This window comes from Lissotriton helveticus, chromosome 11 (assembly GCF_964261635.1).
Source record: "Lissotriton helveticus chromosome 11, aLisHel1.1, whole genome shotgun sequence".
Taxonomy (NCBI): Eukaryota; Metazoa; Chordata; class Amphibia; order Caudata; family Salamandridae; genus Lissotriton; species Lissotriton helveticus.
Genome location: NC_136072.1, coordinates 616,640,284 through 616,664,425, shown reverse-complemented (window position 1 = coordinate 616,664,425; position 24,142 = coordinate 616,640,284).

Here is a 24,142-nt window from a genome sequence, read left to right as displayed (position 1 = left end):
GAGTTCACTAGAAACGTTCTCGAATAGGTGAGGAGGAGTTTTAATCTCCCTGGATAGACAAGAAGGGATTTAGTTTCTGACAACCATAAAACATGACAACTTTGCTCTCCCTGAATAAGAGTATATCTCTAGAGTCGTGTGAAAACAAAAGACAGCTATTTCACTCAGTCAATAAGTGCGTACTTAGTTTCACCAGATTGCAGAGAAAAAGAGAGACGGGCGTTTTCAATAAAAGGTGGTATTTATTGAGCAGTCTCTTTCCTCATACAAGAGAAATGAATTGCTACAATTGCAATACTTATAGTTAAGTAAAGTGCATACACTAAAAGCAGGATTATGAAATAATACTGTAAAAGCATTGATATGGTTTCTTAGCCATATGATACTTTAAAATGGATAAAATAGATACATACATATATACATTGACTAATCGTACTCAACTGGTGCTTCTAACTACGCCTACCCCGGTGTACCTGACCTAAGCCTAATACGTGGGAAGGAGTAAGTAAGTAGCAGTTTAAGTTAAGTTTGTTTTGCCAAGAATCTGACTCAAGAATTCTCTGTAAGGGTTTAGTCAGTTCAGTACCTGGGTATTAGAAGGCAGGAGGTCTGGTATCTCTCTCTCAGGACTCGGTATCCCAGTCACCCGCAAGGGTAAACTGGAAACGCCGGAGGTTGGATTTCTCGGCAAGAGAAAAGACAGCGTCTTTCTCAGCGCGTCAAAAGGGAGGGGCAGCGTCCGTGGGCTCTCGCATCAGCTGGGCTCTCGGGCAAGTAGTAGCTGCTCCAGATTCATCACCACCGTGCGTTTGCTTAAAGCAACATTGGTATATTTATACCTGAAAGGTGCCGGGTTTGACGTAAGGCTGGACATAAGACGTCAATAAAGATGTCACTAAGAACTGGTCGTTCTTACAGTGCTTTACAGGAGTTCTCGGACGAAATCAAAACAAAGCAGCGGGGATTTCCCAGGTCGCTGGAGGCTTGGATTTGTTTAAGAACTCGGTGTGCTTTCTAGGGGGCTGGAGGAGTAGGCTTGCTTAATGTGACAGCATGCGCTATGACTGAATTATGAGAAGGGTTTCTATGCCGTTGTAGGGATATTATTGATTTATAACCGGACAAGGGCAAAGAATAGGAATATCGATTCAGGTACCTAGATAAACACACTACAGGTGAGCCGGACTTGCATTTTAGTAATTCCCGAAGTGAGGTTTCTTCAGAAATTTCAGTGAATTCTGCGAATACTGATAGAAGGATTTGTTCCACTATAGGTTCTTCACAGGTATGGGGGTTGTTATACAACTTGGGAAAGGATGTGTAAATTAGTGCAATTTTATCTTTGAAGAATTCGGAGAGTTTGTTACATAGAGTCTGTGACGTGGGATGAGAGCGGGTCAGGGCCTGGGGATCGGTAAAGGATTTGACAATTTTGAAGATCTCTCTGGAGGAGTTCCTTGCATTATTAATTCTATCAGATACAAAGGCTCTTTTGGTTTTTATGAGAAGTTTGCGATATTCTTGAGAGCTGAGAGTTGCACGATAGTCAGCCTTGCTTTCTACAGAGTATGTGAATCTCCAGCAAAGTCCAAGAACCTTGCAGGCGGACTTTTTTTGTCTAAGTTCCTCGGAATACCAAGGAGCTGAGGGGGAGGATCTGGGGGATTTAATCAATTTTTGAGGAGCTAGGGAGTCAAGAGCTGTGCCCACCCACTCATTTAAATTAGAGATGCTCGATTCAAGATCATGTGCTGGGGCCGGTTAGAATCCTTCAAGTAATTGGATAGTGATTCTGGGGAGATTTTGCTCCAGTTCCTTCCAAACTCCTTAGGTGTCATTTTCAATGCAGCTTTTATGTAAATGTTCCCATGCCTTATTTTTTAATTCAGCTTTCCTTAATTTTATAGCCTTATTGTGTTCCTTTCTAAGGAGAGCTATTTCTTTTTTCTCCCTAACTGCTTTGTGCAGAGAAGATTTTAAATCAGAGTATGCTTTAGTGCATGCTCTGTTAAACCATCCTTTAGGATTTCCCTTCTTTTTCTGTTGGGCAGTCAGGGCAACTTTTACAACTCTAGTTATAGCCTCAAAATTGTTTAGGATTTCCTTATTAGAAGAAATATCGTCTAAGCATACCTCTGTTGATTTACGGGAATTTTTTATCACCTCCGTTGTGATCTGGAATGGGTCAACTCTATCCCACTTAAGTGAATACCCATTCTGCCTATCTAGGGTCAAATTATTTTGTCCGAGTATTCTAGCCGAATCACTCCTTCTTAATTTGTTGGGATATAGTAGTTTTACACTGTTTGGGAAGTGATCGCTGGTAGCATTGTTATGTGTTTTAAAATTAAGGATACGGGACGCAGCATTTCTAGATACGAATATAAATTTATTAATAGTACTAGCTCCTCTGCCATTAAAGGTCTGAGTCAGTGGAACCGGTGGAACCACAAGTTTGTTAGCCAATCAGAGTTCCAGGATATATCATGTATTGTTTAGACTGTTCCCACTTATTGAATGTGGGAAGTGTGTTAGGTTATTCCCATCCTCATCTGTCAAACCACAGGTTAAGTTGTTATTATGCCCACACAGTGTTAAATTAAAATCTCCGCCCCAAATTACGAAAACATTTTTAGTAATCTTGTAGTTAATATCCATCAAGATGTAGCGGATCTCTTTTAGAACAGTGATTAACTGGGCCCTTTGGACGTTATTATAAAAATTTACCAGCTCGTAAATTTCGTGTTTGCTCAAGCCAAGGATGATTCTTTGAAAATTTGGTTCCAATTTAAGGGGAATTATTTATTTAAACTCTAGAAGATTAGAAATAAATGTTATCAATCCACCTTTGGCTCTCCCAGAGGTTGAAGGGATCACAGGGGAAAAGTAAGTCTTGTAACCCACCAGATGTATGACAGAAGTAACCCAAGTCTCCTGTAGGCAGAGGAAATTGAACTTACCAGTGAATGTGAGCCATTCATCGTTAACTAATTTAGAGCGCAGACCTGCTATGTTCCCGAAGACGATGTCTACCCCAATCCACACTTTTATGGTCTGGGGGAATATTACTATGCAGTAGTGGCGCTATACACTCTTCTAAGCAGTGATGCTGACTGGTCTGGGGTTCGGGTTCAGAACGAGTTATCACGATAGAGGGTCGTGATTTAGAGTTTAGTTGGGGTTCCGATGGGGAAAGACCAAGTTCCGTCTGATAATTCTGCCTCCCATGTTGTATAGATTTTGGATTGGCCAGTCAGAATGTTTCTTCCATACCGGATAACACATTATACCTGTTAAATGTTTGAACATTATTCCATTGTCTTTGTGTGGAATCTGGCTTATTAATGATATAATCATTTGCAGCCCTGGTACGAGGCGGGTAGAAAAAACCAAGCGGTAAAACATTAATCCCACCCTGTATTAGCGAACCATTGTTTTCCGCCCAAAGTATATTCTTCACAAGTGCTGGAGTTTTAAATGTTAAAACAATACAGTCTCCTGGAAGGAATTTCCCTCGAGTGCCAACCCACTGTGCCCTTCTTGCCATCTTGTACTCAATAAAAAGCTGTTGGGTTAGTCCAGACCTCCTTCCTAACCAATGAAGTGATTTGTTCCTCAGTGTCTTGAATGTTTCTTTTTCTAGTGGGCCCTTTTTGGGCACATTTGCCAAAATAACTACATAAGGAGTTACGTCGGGTGGTAAATCAAGATGTTGATCTATTGAATATTTATGCAGTGATTGACCTGGAACTGGGGGTTCTGAGGTTTGATAAGTCTGCAACACATTGGAGTGGGATTTGAACCTGTTAGCATTTCCTGTGGCCATAGAGTCCCTGTGCCCCTTCCCTAACTCAATAGTAGTTAAAGAATTATGCATTCTGGTATGCAAGTGAGGATCATTTCAAATATCATTTAAACTATCCAGCTATTTGGCCAAGTTCGAAGCGTTTGTTCCCCTAGGGGTTGTGTTAAATGTGCAGGGTTGTCTAGTTTGCATGTTGTTACCAGTGTTCATAGAACTTAACTCAGGAGGTAACAAATCCCTGCTATTGTCTCTGATGGTTTTATTAGACATGCATTTTTCAATAAGAGTCAGTCTAACACCCAATTGATCTAGTGTGGTTCTTACATAAAGGTACAGTCTCTGAACCAGGGATGTTAAAGTCTTCAGGTCAGCACTGTGGGTGTCATTTCTTTTATTGCTATCTTCCTTCCCCTTATGTGAGCCTTTTCTAATTCCTGCTCTTTTCTTCCTTTGTTGTTCCTGTCTCGTTGCAGTGAGCAAGATAGACTTAAGTAGTTTTTTACCGCCCTCACCCCTGGGCTGTTCACCAGTTTTCTTATCCCCTGTGACCGTATTTTCTTGCTTTTTCTGAGGAGGTTGTTACGAGGATTCAGAATCACTCGATAGAATCTCCTCGGGGACATTCTGGATGCAGCCATTTATAACTGGATTTGGTTTCAAGCTGCCACCCGGAAGGTCCAAGACCTTAAATTGATCGATTTTGGGTGCTGTGCACGATGTACCTGCCTCCAACGATTCTATAATTGAAGATATCTGCTTTTCCAGTGCCCCCATTGCCCCTGTGAGGTAACTTAATAAGGATTGTTGTGTATCGCTAGGTGCTCGAGTTGTTCCTCTAGGCTTGGGGCTTATCCAGCCGCGGTCGGTAGGGGAGTACCTGCCGGGGTGGTGACGTGGGGAGGGGGAGGGGCAGGGTGGGGGTTAGTAATGTATGGAGAATGGAGGTTTGCAGGTAAGTAAGCATTTAAATAAATCAAACGAATTTCGTTGCGCGCACTGCATCCCCAAATGCAATGCAGTGCGCGCAACAAAATTTGTTTGATTTATTTAAATGATTACTTACCTGCAAACCTCCATTATCCATACATTACTAACCCCCACCCGGCCCCTCCCCCTCCCCACGCCACCGCCCTGGCAGGTACTTCCCTACCGACCGCGGCTGGGCTTATCATCTTCCTTTTACCCATGGTTAATTTATGGCTAAAGATACTCAAATGCTTGGGGGAATAAGCAAAAGGACCACAATATTCCGTGAGGTCCTTCTGCTTGATGAAGCCCTTCAGCAATGATCCATTAAGCAAACTAGCAATACAATCAATGGAACAGTGCAAGTAACAAATAAAATATTAATGGAGGGATTCAACTCCAAACTCAAGGCCACCCCGATGGAATTCGAAGGGGAAAAACAAATGTGATTTGTCCAAATGTCTTTGAATGAGAAATTAGAATCTTACTGTCAATTTAGGCCAGATATTTCTCTTGCGAAACCAGGAGAATGGGCCGAGCCCAGCCTCATCCGGGCACAGACGGGCAAGGACGGGCCCGCGCACGTCCCGCGCTGTGGGAACTCCCGGCGTCTCTTTTAGTCAGTGGTCACGCCGCTTCTCTCGCAAGATCGCACTGCCCTCTGGATGGTGCAGTCCGGGCAGTCAGCGGTCCACGAGAAAGGGCTGGAGCAGGTAATGCGGAGTCCCGAATCCAATGGCTCCCGGGCAGCAGCGCTAGTGTAGGCTGATGGCAACAATTTTTTTAAGTTCCGGCAGCAGGAGAAGGAGCGTCCCGCGGTGCGGGAGCTCCCGGCATCTCTTCTAGTCCGTGGTCAATCCGCTCCTCTCGCAAGACCATTCTGCCCTCTGTATGGTGCAGTCCGGGCAGTCAGCGGTCCCCGAGGAGGGGCTGGAGCAGGTAATGTGGAGTCCCGAATCCAATGGCTCCCGGGCAGCAGCGCTAGTGTAGGGTGATGGCAACTGTTTTTTAAATTCCAGCAGCAGGAGAAGGAGCTAAGCAACTGGTAAAGCCCCATTGCAGACCATGTGGACATCAAAATCACACACTCAGAGCTCTTTGAACAGGATGATGCCACTGAATCCGAGACGGACCAGAATAAAGGCTGCAGTATATCAGGCAAGGACATCTCAGTCTCTGGTCTGAGAAAAATATCTAGGAACCACCTGCTGATTCACTCCACCCAATGGGTAACAGGAGTACGAGTTGCAGACAGAACTAGAAGGCCATACTAAGGATGGCAGTCTATGTACTATATAAATTCCAGTAACATAAGATAAGGTAACATAACATATGTTTGTATGCCACAAAGTACATCTAAACAGCTGCAATTCAGTTGCCCATCTTGGGATTTTCAATCCTTTGTTTACCCTCTCTGACTGTCTGTCATGCCAGTGTTTGCTGGAACCTCTAAATAGTTTCACTAAAATGCAGTCTATGGTTCAGGACTACCTTTAGAACTGGCAGTGCCAGTGAGAGTAAGCCAATCTCCTGTTATTTGGTTTCCTCAAATTAATTGTTCGTGTTCTATTATAGATGCTCAAAACAATAGGACCAGTACATTGCATACACATTTTTACTTTTTTCACTTTACACCACACACAACAGAATTTAAAGACTACAGAAATGGACTGCAATCATTCAATGACTTGCATACTTAAAACGTCGTGAAAACGCGGAAGATTTAACTCAAATACATGTGTACTTTACGATCTAACAGACAACATAAAGGGAAAACATTTTTGCTGACTTGTAAAGTAATATACCCATGTGGCAGATGCAGCGCAGGAGCCTTACTCCAAGTAAGAATCGTTGTCATAGTTTGCTGCTACTGTATTCCATAGCAAGAGCTTCCCTGGTGGATCCAGGAATGAAACCAATTTTTCCTCATAAAAAGTACTGAGCGAAGAAAGAGGGTTATAGATGGTCTCTCTGTGCAGAATTCAGCCTCCATCTAGAGAGAAGTTCCTAGTAATAATAAAAGCAAGTGCACTGATTGTGTATTTAAAGCATTTCTTGCTCTGATGTACGCAATCAATATTGTAAAATGTATATACATTCTGTTTTCAAACATTTAAAACATGTGAAAAATGCTAACACAAACGAGCTCCCGTCAGGCTTTAGTATCTGAACCTGGTTTACCCGACAGAAGACAGGTTTCCGCTGTAATTTTTATATTTTTTAATTTAAGGGGTCTTATGTAGCGCAAACTTGAAGCGAAGGTATCAGGACTGCAAATCTCTCTTTACTACACCTAGGCCGCTATAATAACCAAACGTTTTACCCTTTGTTAAAGTATAAATGGTCAGTTCCAAAAGCCTCAAGACACGTCTGCAAATATAGAGGCATAACCAGAAAAAAGGCTCTGTCGAATAGATCATGCTGTGCACAACACTGCATTTGGACAACAAGGATTATTCGGGTAATATCTAGTGGAAAAGGCCGGCAGTGGTGCGTATCTGTATATGTGTACGAGCATATTTACATGCATGTTTGCATATGGAATGTTTTTTGGTGCAAATAATTATAAGGTACTCTTTGTACCTACTTTATTGATAACAAGCCATGTGAAAACGTGTTCAGTGAATGAAATGCTCTCTATTTGTTTGCGGATGCGGGGGAAAAATGGTGCCAGGAAGGCTTGATATTTTTAAGACAAGAATGGAAAAAACAAAAGCCCCCTCCGCATGCGCCTTAGTGTGCATCCGTTCACTCAGAAGCATGCAGCAGGCTTTACAGGAAACATGCAAGAAAAAACACAGAGTTCGACTGGAGACATAGTTCTGCTCCCCCTCCCCCTCCATCTACACACAAGCTTTTCATTTTCAAGCAATTGCTTGGTGTGGTTTCAAGAGCAGGAGTGCCATTCTCACAAATGATGACTCCGCTGACATCAATGGCATTCATATCATGCTCAGTGTGACATCAGAAACCAGCCCTCCGAGGCTACTCTTGTTTAAAGTGCATGAGTTGGCGGTAATCTGCGGACTGGATTAACGCAGCAGAAGAAATGCTCATCCGACGGGTTTGCAGCACTGGTGAACATTCGGGGGCACCCAGGCCCGCCACGGCATCGTTCACGCGCCCGTAGACGATGCATACGTGTATACAGGAATAATTCAGTTGGAACATACCTAAATAAATCTCATAGTTTTATTGTCCGATAGTCAGGTAAACATAAATATGCTTTCCGTTTCTTGCCGTTGGCACTTCAGAGCCATGCATTACACAGTAGAATCCATTGAATTATCATGTTTTTAAAAGTATCACGGCCTCTGTCCTGAATAGATACTTTATCAGCAGCATAGCGTCAACACTACCACCACCCCAAGGCCACCACTGGCCAGGGCAGAAGTAATAAAGTAGCAGGTGCCCTTCTGGCCTTACCTTCTCAGCAGGTTTGCGCCCCTAAGTACCATCACATACATATTTATTTATCCAGATGCCAGGACAATGCAAAACAGAAACGACAAGAAATTAGGCTTTTTCTTTTTTTTTTTGGGGTTGAATCAATTCTTTATAAAGCACACCAATACATGTAAATAACTTGGATGTTTTTTTCAATCTAGTGTATACTCCGCCTGTGTTAATTATCAAAAGTCATAAACAGACATGCATCAAATAACCTAATATCCTGACTAAACAGTGAACCAAAAGCTCGCAAACACGTTTGGGAAGCATTATGCTATCAACATGGTGCATGAGTCCAGTTATTACAAACTACCCTATACCGACTGGCATAGGCCTCCACCAGGAGCATAAAGGAAACAAGCATTTGCAAGGCAATAGGTCTCGCATTCACGCGAGTTTAAGCTATTGACATTGTAAAAGGCAATTCCTATTTTTGTTTTTTAAAACATAAATAAAAGGCATTGACATTTACAATGCCAATAGCTTAAACTCGAATAAATGGGAGACCTATTGCATTGCGAATGCTTGTTTTTTTTGTTAGGCAGGGGGGCGATTAGGTGATTTGCCCAGAATCACAGGATGCTGCATGTTTTGCCGAAACTCGAACCCGGTTCTCCCGATTCAAGGTCGAGGGCCATGACCCTTGGGCCAACTCTTCTTCCATACCAACACACGCTTTATGTAGAAGGAGTCAAGGTCAGTTAACCCTCGAAATTTCAGGCTTGAGTGATCTAGGCATGATGTACTTCAAAAGCTCTGCAATAATTAAGAATACAGTCAAGCCTGAGATCAAAGAAAATAGTGTCGGGGGTGTCACAATTTATTCACTGTCATCCCTGAAGCTGATGCTTCTGACGTAAAGGTTAATTTACAGATCTGCTGAATTCTTCTCTGGGATCTTAGTGAGTCACATTTGCTTTGAATTCAGTGTGGTGTGACCTGCTTGGTGCATAATATCATAGGCCCACACCTGACTCCCACTCACAGGTCCGGACTGGCTGTAGTAGATAGCCGGAGTTTTCCCAGGAGGCTGGAAGGGTGGTGGCTGGTTTTCCAGCAGTGGGGGCGATTTATCATGACTGGCGGTCAGTTTTGCAGAGGTGCTACAATACCAGCCTTCAGTACCAAAAGCAGCAGTGCTTCACACTTGCACCGGCCCCCAGGGTGGGCTAGTTCTACAAGATTGCCAGGGCTGCTTTGGCTTCCCATTCCAGATTCCAGTTTCTCTTTTTCTCTCTCCCTCTAGCTAGCGCTCTCTCTCTCTCTCTCTCTCTCTCTCTCTCTCTCTCTCTCTCTCTCTCTCTCTCTCTCTCTCTCTCTCTCTCTCTCATTTAAATAATCCACTTTGCAGGCCCAGGGTTAACAGAACTATTCAATACATCCACATACAGAGTATGGGCTTTGGGAACTGTTGGACTTGGCCCTTTTCGCAGGGTCATCCCTGAACTTTTTACCTTCCTCCTGTATTGTGTCTGACCTGTTTTTGTTGATGTTATGACTCTGGGCACTTTACCACTGCTGATCAGTGCTAAAGTGCATATTCTCTCCCTATTGTAAATTGATGTATGGATTAGTGACTCCTTGATTGGCTGATTTGTTTCGCTTGTCAGACCCTAGTACAGTGCACTGCATGTGCCCAGGGCTTGTAAATCAAATGCTGCTGGTGGGCTTGCAGCACTGGTTGTGCCATCCACAGAAGCAGCCTGTAAACGTGTGTCTCAGGTCTGCCATTGCAGAGCCTGTGTGCAGTCTGGTACTGCCATGTTGACTGGGCTAGTGCACCCACTTGCTAGTCCCCAAACCTTCCCTTTTCTGCATATTAGTCACCCATATGGTAGGCCCAAGGGCAGGGTGCATTGTAGATAAAATGTAGGACATGCCCTGATGTGTGTGGCATGTCCTAATATTGAATTACAGCCATTTTCGTGTTTTCACTATTGCAAGTCTACCTGTTCCCTATGGACCAGAATGGGCAGTTTGGTTATAACATCTTATAATCCTAACTGACTCAGGGAACTAGGTTGAAATTCGAGTTTAGTATGCCTGAACTCAGAATGATAAAATACATATTGTAGTGAAGTTGGTTTTAACATTCTGTGTTTGAAAATACCACCTTTAGAAAGCAGGTATGTTCTTGCTGCCTCTGCTCAGTTGTGTATTCTTTGTCTGGAGTTTGAGTGACAGGGTCTGGGGGATTCCAGGAGACAGAGTGAGCCAGCACAGGGCTGAATAGAGCTTTGTACATGTGGATGGGTGGGAGGAGTTGCACCTGGGACCTGAATAGTGCTGTGCCTTCCATCCACAATGCTGGCTCCACCTCCTGTGGTGCGTCTGATGTCCCTGGCCTACACTGTGAAATGAAAAGAAGGAGTCATGTAAACAGAGTGCTCCAGGACTGACCAGAACTCGTTTTGGACTAGGCAAAGACCTCTCTGCCTTCAGAGGACAAAGGATTTGCTAGTATAATAAATATTGGGACCCAGACCCTAGAACTTTAGATCACTTTTGGGAAACAAGAAGAACCTTTGCCGAGGAGAGGAACCAGAGAAACTGAGGAGGAGACTATCCCTTAGCCGAGTGCTGTTTGGGGGATTGGCCTGCAGTGGTTGCCTTACTGCCAAAGAAAGGAGAAAGGACTTTGTGCTTCTTTCAAATCAACTTGTAAAGGATCTCCAAGGGCTTGAGATAGAACTTGCCTCCTGCTGAAGTCTCAGGGACAATAGACTTCACCAACCAGCTCCCCTGCCTTCCCTTGCTGCGAATTGAAGTGCCTGCTATTGAGCTGGGCCTTCTGAGAGACTGTGTGTCCCTGGGAGCTGAAAGCGCAACTCAAGACGAAGAAGCGTGTCACCGCTGCAGCCATTGTCATCACCCGAGAAGAGTGTCGCCATCGCAGCAGACGCCGTCGCTGCCGCCATCACATATTATGTTATGTTATGTTGGGGGATTTGCAAAGCGCATGGCTGCCCCAGCACCAGGGCATCCCACCGCTAGCGGACTGGTAGTGAAGGAGGCGAAGCTAGATGGAAGCAAACAGCCAGGTTTTGATCAGTTTCCTGGAGGCTAAGTGATCCGGGGTGCAACAGGCGGCCAGTGGGATGGAGTTCCATAGTGCTTGGGCCTGATATTTAAAAGAGCGACCCCCAGTTCTGTCTCGGTGAACCCATGGGATGCACAACAGATGTTGATCAGTGGAGCGTAAAGTGCACAGAGGCGTGTAAGGAGTACAGAGGCCCTGCAGGATCTGGGGGCCCAGGCCATGTATGCTCTTGTGCGTGGTGCAGAGAGCTTTGAACTGAACTCTTTGTTTAATTGGCAACCAGTGTAAACGACAAAGCAGATTTGAGGTATGGCGTTTCCTAGGGAGGGCAAACAAACTACAGGACTTTCTTGCCGCGCACGGCACCTTCGTGGAAACGCGTCAGAATGCGGGAGATTTAACTCCAAATTGAAATATTCCAGGAATCTATTTTGTTATATATCCATAATGATGTACACTAGAGAATCTAACAGAATGCCAAAAAGAAATTGAATTTAGCCTTGAGAAAGCCCTGGCGCAAATCGCCACAGAGGGCGAAACACATGTCGGCTGTCAATGTTCAACTCTGCATCAATAAAATTCTATATTTTCTAAAACTGGAGCGACCCTATTATTTGAGTGGAAATCTGAATCAATGATTACAGGATTCAACCGTAAAGCAATACGTATTTAAAACTGGAAAACATACTCTCTTTTTTCTAAAAACTGTTCAATTTTAAAACTCCAAAAGGTCCAGAGTTTTTGAGTATGTTTCCCTCGTCTACATAATAAAAAACTTTTGTGCAAACAGATATAGTTCTGGAATCCTTGGACCATCTTCAGCTGTTATGAAAACAAACTATGAGCAGCTGCGTTCTGTACCCGTTGGAGTCTTGCAGTTTTGTTTACGCCAAGCAGAAGACCGTTGCAATAGTCCAGGCATGACTGGACAATAGATTGGACTATCAGTTGGTGGGTGGCAGCGTCAAAGAATCCTAGAATGTGCTTTAAGCTCCGTAGAAGAACAAAGCAGGTGCCAGCCACTTTTTTTTGCGTGGGGCTCGAAAGAGAGGGTGGAATCGATTAGGATCCCTAGGTCTTTAATTGCGTTCTTCGGTGTGGGAGGGATGCCCAGGGTCGCAGGCCACCATTGGCAGTCCCATTTGTAGGTGTCTCCACTGATCAAGAGTAACTCCATTTTTGCTGAGTTAAGCTGTAGGTAGTTGTTTGCCATCCAGTCTGCGATGGTAAGAATATCAGCGCAGAAATTTACTTGGTCCAAAGCAGGGTTGCTCGAGAAGGTAAATACCAGCTGGGTATCGTCCGCATAGGATACCATTTTAATGTCTCGCTCTTTAGCCAGGAGGGCCAGTAGGCGGACTTACACGTTAAACAAGTGGGGTTCAAAGCAGAGCCCTGCGGGACACGACACAGATGAGAGGGTAGTTCCTAGACTGGTAGGGGGGGGCGTTAACCTGGAAGGTGCGATCTGATAGAAAGGAGGCAAACCAGGCCAGAGCCGCGTCCTTGACCGCGATCTACTCGAGACATTGGAGAAGAATTTTGTGGGAGACACTGAGGTCAAGTAAGAAGTGACTTGCATCACCGGAGAAGAGGATCGCCGTCGCAGCAGACTCCCTCGCATCACCGGCGAAGCATGTGTCGCAGAGCCTGTCATGGCTTAGAAGAATCGTTGAGTCGCCACACGCCCGTCGTGCGTGCACTCATCGTTGCTGCATCAAGAAGAAGACGCCATTTTGTTTCATTGCACCGGATTTTCAATGCATCAGGGCACTGCTGGCAGCATCGCAACGGAAGCGCCGTAAGAAACCAACGCTTAACCGCCCCAAACAGAGATCTGACTCATCACCATCCCCGACGCAGCAGTAGGGAACCAACGCATCACCGTTCTTGTGTGTAAGGACCGACACATCACCTTCCCTGCAACACTTTCGCTGTATAGCATTATACATCCAAAGGTACATTGAACTTAAAGTGTCACATTTACTATCTATAGAGAACTAAGCTATTTCTACCATTTTTAAAGTACAGTATTGTGGATTTTTGTCATTTGTGGTCTTGTGTTAAGTCTATATAAAAAATACTTATTTTTATACCACAACTTGTGTGTTGTCCATCTGTAGTGTTGTCACTGGGTTACTGTATGTGTTCACAAATGCTTTACACAGCGCCTCTGAGATAAGCCTGTCTGCTCGTGCCAAGCTACCAAGGGTGTGAGCAGGGGTTATTTTAGGAGTGTACCCCTTACCCTGACTGGACGAAAGGTCCCTATTTGGTGAAAGGTACCTACCTCTGCCAACTAGAGACCCCCAACTCTAACTGGAACCTTCTAAAAAAGGGTCCTACAAAGACATCCTCTCATTGTATTTTAGCATTCAAGATGTTCCTTCTTGATGGAACATGGGATGCTAGGCTGTAATGAATGGTTCGGTCCAAATTCTTACCATTCACCCACCAAATAAATGGGCATAGTTCCAGAACATAGGCTTTGCTAAAGTATTTGTAAGTGTGCCTGACGATTATCTTATACAGTACGGAAGACTCCCCCAACATTTCTTGTTACTATATTTTTGTTCTCAATATTGTTGGTGTCTCATCAGTGACAGCTTAAATGAATAATGGTGGGGCGCGAAGGCGCACAACTCGCCATAAATTTGCTTTCCATGAGAGGGAAAATTAAGGACTTCCTTCCTACTTGTGGAGCTCAACTCCAACCTATTCTGAAGCTGCTCTCATGCTGTGAAAGCAGCTCCAGGCTTGGTAGGAGCAGGCTTACCAAGCACTCGTTTTGAGGCTGGGGGGTCTGTGCCAGCAATCCACAGGCTGTTTTAGATCTTCTGGATTGCGGGGTCAATAGTATGCATGTCAGGCTGTTACAAACTGTTGGTAGCAGCATTTTTTCGACCTCGCCAATTAAATGGGCGAATATAAAAGAGAATTTATGAAATTTTTGAGTCTATGAAGAACTGGATATAAATTTGTGAACTAAGAAAGTCAACACAAATTTTCTACGGAATTTTTTCTCTATGAACTATTGCATACGACCTTCAATTTGAGATTGGTCTCCCTGTTTTTAGTCAGATTGTTATTGCTCAAGGAATTCTCCGTCCTGAGGATGACCGCGCAGTAATCAGCGGTCGAAACGCTGTCGACGACTATGTTGCCCAAACAAAGTTTATAAGGACACATTAATTTTTGTTTATGTTGTTCCTTTTTGTGCAATATGTATTATTGTGTGTAGCCACTTGTCTGGTTTTGAAATCTGTTGTTTTGTATACCAACACTTTGTCTTGAGCATCTCTGTTTGTATTTTTTATACTAAAAATAATACATTTCTTAAGGTTTCTTCTTCTCCCTTCTTCTCCCTTCTTTATTTCTTATTCATTTTTTCTTTTCTATCCCTTTTTATTTAGTAGACTCAGCAAGTTTTGTCTGCTGAGATTAATTTTACAGTTGTTTTCCTCCTGAACCAAATGTTAGTTGTATTGACAGATTGTCCATGGTTCAGGTGTACCGGACGCGGACTGCCCTTGTGGTGTTTAATGGCCATCACAAGATGGCCAGCCAATCCGACAAGTGTACTGTAGACCAGTTCTGTCATCCTGCATTTTCAGAATTCAGCCCCACCCTCCCTCTGTACTCAGCACAAGCCGGTGAAGTGGCAAATTAATTCATTGGCATTGACATGCCCGTTTATGTCTTTGCTGAATATTTGACGCTACAATGAAAACAATTACAACGCATGCTTTTACAATGCAGTTCTTACATTGCAACTACCATTACATCGCATGGATTTACAACGCATGCAATTATAATGCACTTCTAAAAACTACCATTACAACGCATTCCATTACAGCACATACCATTACAACACATACCATTACAACGCATAATACTTTTAGGGAAACAGTAGGGTAAGTGTTGATAGTGTGGGGTTAAAAATGACTATTCTCACTCCAGTGAGTGAAACAGTAGGGAAAGTGTTGGATAGGATAGGGGTAACAATTACTATTCCAATCTACCCCAAAACCCATAACCACCCTAAAACAAAAATCTCCATTACTTATAATGTGTTGTAATGGCATGCGTTGTAATGGTATGCATTGTAACAGTTGCTTTGTAAAAGCAATGCAATGTAATGACTGTGTTGTAATGGATGTTCCCCGTTTCTGCCTGCTGCGCTTGCAGCAAGTGGGGCGAAGGGTCCTCCACTCCTGAGGAGAAGGTGTCCCTGCGTCTCATTATCTTTTATACTTTTATCTCCTCCTTCTTGGTTTGTTATCATGTCTGAATACTAGTATTCCGAGGATGTTCCATGCTCATCCATAGGAATGTCAGTATGCCTAGGTGTCTACTGCAGGGTGAACATTTCGGCACCTTCATAATGATGGTGGCAGAGAAGCTGGTTTTTGAGGTCTGCAAAGTGAAATTCACCCAACAACATAGAATTTTTATAGATTGTGCACGTTTATTACTTCACTTACAGAGTTAAATTCATAGCACAAAAGAAGTGGTATAATATCAGTCCAGTGATTTCAATCTTTAAGGTGAATATTTCTTGGCCCACTGTGTCAGGTTCAATACCGGCCTTACTGAAGGGAAATTCTGTGAAATGCTTGCATTATCAAGGCATTTCTTTATTTTATCAGTGTTCTTTTCATTAGGAGTGCTGCCTGACATAACAAAGTGATACCATAGGGGATGATGAACGGAGCGTTTGATCAAATCAAACACTCACCCCCAGTCAACTGATCTGGGTTTAATACTTCATCACTCTTTAACTCACTCCACCACCCCAGTTCAGACATGGCCATTGCAAATCAGTCTGAACCTGTGCCTCATGGGAACAGTCCAGCCCGACCTGCCAAGCCATGTCTTCCCTGGAACGGAAACAAGCATCCTGGGACCGGTATCGGGTTCATAACCCTCATCAGCCAGGCTATCTTGAGCCCAGTGGCAAGGTGAGCATGGGACCCAAGTCTGGACATATCTTGCCAACTTAGGGCGAACAAAGCGATACCAAAGGGGATGATGGATGGAGCGTTTGAGCAAATCAAACACTCACCCCCAGTCAACTGATCTGGGTTTAATACATCATCATTCTTTAGCTCACTCCAGCACCCCAGTTCAGACATGGCCATATGCAAATCAGTCTGACCCTGTGCCTCATGGAAACAGTCCAACCCGAACAGCCAAGCCATGTCTTTCCTGGAACGGAAACAAGCATCCTGGTACTGGTTTCGGGTTCATAACCCTCATCAGCCAGGCTATCTTGAATCCAGTGGCAAAGTGAGCAAGAGACCCACGTCTGGGCATACCCTGCCATCTTAGGGCGAACATAGAGATACCAAAGGGGAAAACGCTCCATCCATCATCCCCTTTGATATCGCCTGACATAACAGGCTTCTCCACTTTAGTGGTTGAATCTCAAACCTTTTAGTTTTCTTCAGTTAGTGGCTTAAATTCAGAAGGGGACATCTCCATAGGGGCAGCATGGACATTAATGTGTAGAAGCAGAGTATTACATGTTTTGGGTGTGATGTGGGAGATGGCTAGGCCTCCAGTTCTGCTTTTGCAAATACTGGGGGTGTGTGCAAGAGAGAATGATGCAGAGCGCAGGAGTCTGCTAGGTTGCTATAAGTGCAGGCGGCTGTGGAGGTGTGCAGGTCCTATGTTGTGTAGTGCCTTTATGTGTATGTGCAGAGCTTGAACTACGTGTGGGTGATATGGGTGCAGCCGGGGACAGGTAGGACAAGTCTTGCTGTGGCATTCTGGATGGTCTGAAGTTAGTGAACTAGGTGCTGCTGTACTGCAGCAAGTTTATTCCATCCCTACACTTTAGATCCTCTGTCACCAAAAAGGATGTTCTTCAAAGTAAAAAAAAAATACCAGCCTAGATGATAAAGCTGTTCTGAAAGCATCTTAACAAGGAGGGCACCCAATGAGGACAGCAGCTCTTTTCGACCGCCCCCTGAAACCAAGTTTATGGAATTTTTGAGTGCAGGTTTCCCTTGTTGAGTCATAGTCCGATGCTGTTGTCAAAGTCATTGTAAATTACTGTTGCTTATTGTTCCCAGTAGCCAACTCATACACAAAGGGCATAACCTATGTGTAATAGAAAAAAGAAAATTGAAACCACCTTTTAGCTATATATTTGGCTGAATCAGTAGTCCTTTCATTTTTACTGTCCTCCCCGCCCCCCAATACAAAGGCTAACTGGAAACATTTAGAAATATTGATTTCCTTGGCCAAAGCATAGAGCCCCTGAATCAGTTGCACCCAGGTGATCTAGTGTGCTAATGCTCCGAAGGGGTGCTTAGGGGGTTCTAGAAAGACTAACATTTGAATTTAGAGTTTCATTGACTGAAAATCTATAAGGCTGGTGATAAAAGTTTACACCTAGAACGTATCACTCAGAAGGTGTACCTCAGTAGTTGAATAACCATACTACACTTTTCCAACTCTAGTTTTCTTTTTAACACCAATATTATCAGTTTTTGCTAGCTAGCTATCTCATTGCTCTTTTAGTTGATGCAGTGATGTAAAATGTTGGCATGGGTCTCTTTGGTTGTGAATGTTTCCAGCCCTCTCTCAATCTCAATTTTCTGTTCTCATGTTGGCTCTGCCAGCCTTGTGGTAGTACTTTTTCACTTCCTCCTCCATTTTCACTGATTTTGTTTTTTCTAACCTTAGGACTCTGAGCACTTTACCACTGTTACACAGTGATAAAGTGCATATGCTCACTCCTTACAACATTGTAATAGTCGTTCATCCCCCAATTGACTTATTTAATTTCCTCATACATCCCTAGTAATGTGGCACAACATGTAACACAGGACTGTACATTAAATGCTACTAGTGGGCCTGATGCAGGGATTGTGCCCACCACATAAATAGCCCCTGAAATATGTCTCAGACCTGCCATTGCAGAGGCTGTGAGATAGGTTAGGATGAGGATTTATAAAGCGCACTAAAAACTGAAGGTGCCAAGGCACTGAGCGGAAGAGAAGAAGAGAGGAAAATGAGAGGCTGCTGGCTAAACTGAGAAAAGCTAAGTCTTCAACAGTTTTTTGAATATAGGAAGGGATTCCACGTGGGAAATCGAGGAGTATTCCAAAGTTTTGCCACTGAGAAGGAACGGCCGCCCCATCTGGCTTTGCGAACTCTAGGGATGATCAGTTTTCTCTGGGAGGAAGATCTCAAAGTCCTCCCAGCATATCATATACCATTTAAACATGGTTTTCGGCTGCTGAAAACCTATATTATGCAGGGCCTTGTGAACCGTACACAAGGCTTTGAAGGAGATTCACTTCCTAATAGGAAGCCAGTGCAGGGTGCAAAGTCCCTCCTTTAATGAATGCCTTTTCGGGATATTAAGGATCAACCTGGCAGCTGCATTTTTTACTACCTGAAGCCTGTTCAGGGAGGCCGTACTAGTATTCAAATACAAGGCATTACAGTAGTCAAGCCGGGAGGTAACCAGTGCAATGACCATGGGCCGATGAAGTGCCGATGGAATTTACAGGAGCACCTTTCTGAGAGTCTTCAGAATTAAGGAGCAAGCGCCCACAGTGCAACTGACCTAAGCCTCAAAGGTCAGGCCCACGTCAAAAATAACTCTCAGGTTATTCACTGTCTTGGCGGGAACAGGAAGGGGACTGCAATCTCTCGGCCACCAGGCATTCAACAAGGTTGAAGTCTGAGGACCAAACACTAGGACCTCAGCTTTTTCTGCATTGATCTTAAGGGAGTTATTTTGCATCCTTCTGATAATACAGGCCATGCACTGGTTAAATTTCGCGGCGACCGACTGCAGATCATGAGAGATGGACAAAATGATCTGCATGTCGTCAGCGTAGGAGATCACCTGAAATTCAAAAGATCTGACCACCTTGGCCAGCACGGCCACATATACATTAAAAAGGGTGGGCTCAGGGATGAGCCCTGGGGAACTCCACAGGGTAGGCTAAAATTATTAGATCCTAAACCCCCACAACTAACATCATTAGTTCTCTCTGTCAGGAAGGAGTGGAGGACCTGCAGGGCCTTACCTCTAGATTCCCACCTCTTTCAGACGTTGAACCATCTGAGTGGGAGCGACGGTGTCAAAAGCCACCTACAGATCGAGCATAATCAGCACTACCAAACCACCCTGGTCGACCTGCATGCGGATGTGATCAGTGGCAGCAATAAGGGCGGATTCGGTGCTGTAGTTGGCGCAGAAACCGTTTTGGGACTGATCCAAGAGCTCATGGGAATCTAAGTAATTCATCCACTCAATGATGATGAACTTCTCTAGGATTTTAGTGGGAGAAGAAGAAAAGAAATAGGGCAACGATTTTTCAGTTCAGAGGGTTCTGCATTGGGTTTCTTAAGCAGGGGTGAAACAATTGCCTCTTTCCAAGCATCTGGATAGCAGCTGGAACAAAGGATGTTGCTAAACACTTTCTAAAGAAAGTCAGCAATCGGTTGGGGACCATCTTGAGAGTGAGGGGTGTGCAAGGGTCAAAGGCGGACCGGACTTGAGGCCCATAAGAAAACCCAAAGTTTGTTGAACAGTTATCTGGGGAAAAGTTGTCAGAGTAGGAGGAGGACTCCCCATCCCTTGGTCCTGCATGACCTCGACACCCTCTAATTCTGCCATTGGCATATGGTTAAGCTCCCTAAAGATTTTAAGGACCTTTTCCGCGAAGTAGGTAGCTATTCTATCAGAGAGATCTTGAGTGGGGGGGAAAAGCCTGTGTCCCAGAGGGTTCGGAGCTCCCCTTAATCACCTTGAAGAGCATGCTAGAGGAGTTGTCTGCAGCAAGGATATTAATAATGAGGAAGTGAGCTTTAGCTGAATTCTGTTGTGTGACTGATTAAAAGTGGACCCCTCCTGAGGCGGAAGCCGGGAGGTAGACTGCTGTGTTTTGTGTACTCTGCTGACTAATAGCATATGATGCACATATTTTAATTGAGGCTATTTTAATAATTTGACTTGCACTTCCCTGAGCACTCACCATTATTTTGGCTGCACTACTCCCTTCCTTCGCACTTTGGGTGGTCCCAGCCGATCTTGGGGCTGAGTACCGAGACCCGGGCGAAGATTTCCGATAGCAGACATCTTGGGTGGGTGGCGGCTGCAATTGGTAGCGCTCTAGTCATCCCTATATAAGGAAGCACGGCATGCCTCCGCGCAGCGGACGTGATCAGCGGACGTGCCGTATCAGCGCCGGAGTCATGCCAGAGTCCAGCCCGTCTGCGCCCGTCCGCGCCGAGGCCGGACCCAGGCCCAGGGCCCATCCACTATCCACTAAACTGTGAATTCACTAAGCTACCCTGTTCCAACTGTGAAGCGGCTGTATTCAAACTTGCTCTCACCCCCAACTATACACTAACTGGAGTACTCATCTATCTCCCACCAGGAACGGAGACAAATTGGGTGACAGCCCTTCCAGAACTCATTGGTCCTTTAGTCATGAAGGCATCAAATTTCTCCCTTATCGGTGATATGAACCTGCACCTAGAAAATCCTAATTGCTCAAAAGCAGTAGATTTCATTGCTGATCTAGCATCCCTTAATTTAAACCTTATGAACACTGGACCCACACATAGTGCTGGACATTTACTCTACCCGGTTTTCTCCAATATCAAGGAAATTACCACCCTCCCTGCTTTGCCAATTTGTTGGTCAGACCACTACCTAGTGAAATGTTCACTCCAAGTTGCCATTTCAATGACAGGGGACACACCTGAGCAACCACAGTTTATCAGAAACTGGAGGAAACTAGATATTGATGCCTTGAACACTTTCCTAAACTCATACACGCCTTGTTCTAAATCATCGGTCCACACTTTATCTACAGCCGTACAGAAATGGCTTATGACAGCCATAGATACCTGCTTACCAAAAACTAAATTAAAATGTAAAGAACATCGACCCCCTGCCCCCTGGTTCACAGAAGCACTGAAGCTAGAAAAATCTAAGTGTGAAAATTCTGAGCGCACATGGAGGAAAACCTACTCATTTGAAACTAAAAGGGAGTACAAGACTGAACTAAACAAATATCATGCACTCTGTAGTAAGGCCAGAGCTGATTTTGTGTGCTCTACAATTATGGAGGCACTAAATCGGTCAAAAGCACTTTTTAAAATGGTGAAAGAGTTGGCAGGTTCTAAAACATTACAATCTCCACTAGACTTAAGTAAACAGCAATGTGACTTATTAGCCACGTTTTTTGTTAGTAAAGTGGATAAAATATATCAGGAGATAGGACAAGCTCAGAATAATAGCTATCGAACAGACACCTCCTCACATAGCGCCCTGATCACTAAGGGCCCAATGTAGGTAGCCAAATACCGGTCGGTAACGGACGAAAATCGGTAAATTCGGCCATTACCGACCGGTATAAGTGCATCGAGATGTATGACACCAAAAACGTACCGAATCGGTAAATACCAGTCGGTAAAACACCGAATCGGTATTACACGAATCGGAATTTACCGAATACATATTCTCCGAATCGGTAAATAGGAAATGGTAAGTTACCGAATCGGTAAAAACCGGATTCATATTTACCGAGTCGGTAAATAAGAAGTGGTAAAAAAGGCCATTTGAGATGTAGCAAAGTCAGGAAATACCGAATTTCGTGAAATTCGGTATTTAAGAGTCGGTATTTAACATGGAATGGAAGCAGGTGGAAACCAGGAACAGGATATATAAGAAGCTCCCAAAATGCAACTGTACACCCACAATGGAGGCTTTCTACGTTATTCCACGGCGGCTACGGATACAGGCAGCAGGAGAGAGGGTCTGGCTAAGGGAGGAGCAGGTATATAGGCAGAGGATCACCCTCTTCCAACTCACTGAAGCAGAGATTCTGCAAAGGTACCGACTCCACCCCAGAACCATCCTGGACTTGATCAGGGACCTCCACCCATATCTGGAACACCCAACCCCATGAGCACACGCCATCCCACCCCATGTACAGGTGCTGTGCTGCCTACACCTTCTTGCCTCTGGGAGCTACCAGCACGTGATAGCCTCTGTAGGTGGAGTGTCCCAGAGCTGCCTGTCACGCTTCTTCAGAAAATTGCTAAACGCCATGATGCAGAGGATGGAGCACTACATTGAGTTCCCTGAGACACCTGCAGAACTAGCAAGGACAAAAACCGAGTCTATCAACTTGCACAGTTCCCGCACATCATCGGCTGTATCGATGGGACGCACATCCCACTATGCCCACCTGCAGCAACTGAGCACATATACAGAAACCGGAAGTCCACACATTCAATCAATGTGGAGGTGATCTGCAACGCTAGCAACATGATAACGGAGATTGTAGCCAAATATCTTGGGAGTACCCACGACTCCTACATATTCACCAACAGTGGGATATACAGACGCCTTGTGGCTGGTGATTTTGGTGATGGATACCTGCTGGGTAAGTATGTGTGAGACACACTGACTGTTCATGCAGAAGATGCACACCTGAGTACGTGACTAATCAAATTATCCTTTCCCACCCAGGTGACAGTGCATATGCCCTGCGGTCATTTGTGCTCACCCCCTACCTGAACCCATCCACCAGGAGTGAAAGACGTTATAACGTGGCACACAGAACAACACGTTGCGTGGTGGAACGTACATTTGTGCTGCTGAAAAGTAAATTTAGGTGCCTCCATAAGAGTGGAGGTGCACGTCAGTACACGCCAATATTCTGTTGCAAGATTATTGCGACCTGCGCCATGCTGCACAATCTTGCCACCAAGGATGGCACAGAGATAGAACTGACATATCATGAGGACATTGATGATGGGACAGTACAAGCAGATCACAATGCAGCAGGAGCAGCACCAGCAACAGATGGTCGACTGCGACGCGCTGAAATCACCAACAGATACTTCTAATTGAGCGATGACACACAGCCATGTCCAGTGTTTGGAACACTCACTTTAATGTACACAACTGCACCTTCCAAAAAAACATATATCAAATTAAATGCACTTAGCACAATGGTTGGCCAAAGTTCACTTCACATTGACCTGTCATGTGTTCAATATGTCTCTCAATGTTTGCGCTTACGCATGATGTTTTGCGAGCCACGGGGCTGGGGGTCTACATGCGCAGTGGTGCCGGTGTCATCAGCATGGAGTCTGCTGCTCCTACGAATGTCCTGAACAGGCGTGCTGGACCCACTCTTGCTCGTTGCTCCTCAGTGTCCCCAACAACCATGTTGCCACCTGTGGCTGTCAGCTGTGTCAGCATTGCCTCCATTGCAGAGGTCACCCTCCCCATCCCCCGGGACAAGTCACTGCAGCAGTGTACAATGTCAGTCTGCAGATTAACAGAGCGGCGACACTGCAGGGTGGTAGAAGTTGCCAACCGGTTAATCGACTGATTGAGCAGCCTGACCTCGCGCCTATACCTGCGCCTCTCTTCGTGGTCACTTTCAAGCCTGTCACAGAGGGTGCCCATGCGCACCCCCATGTACCTCAACCCCTCCGCCATGGACTCCATCCCTTTGCCCATTGCCTCCATCCCTTTGCCCATGGCCTCCATTCCCTTTGCCATGGCACCTATCCCCCGATCGATGTCCGACATCCAGGTATTCAGGATGCGCACCTGCCAGTGCACTGCCATGATGCCTTTGGCCTGCATACGCTGGACTTTCACCATTGTGGCTTCCAGCCCAGCGAAGACCCCCTGCACATCCTGCCCCTCATCCTGCTCTCGTGCCCTACGGACACGGTCACCTGCACGGCCAGATCCCAGTGACCCAGGTTGTCCAGCGTGGCCAGCCATTGTTGGTGTACTAGGTCTGGGAGCCTCTACCACTTCCTCCTCGGAGCTCTCCAGGATCCTTAAAGGTGGTACGTCCTGCCTCCTTGGCCTCACA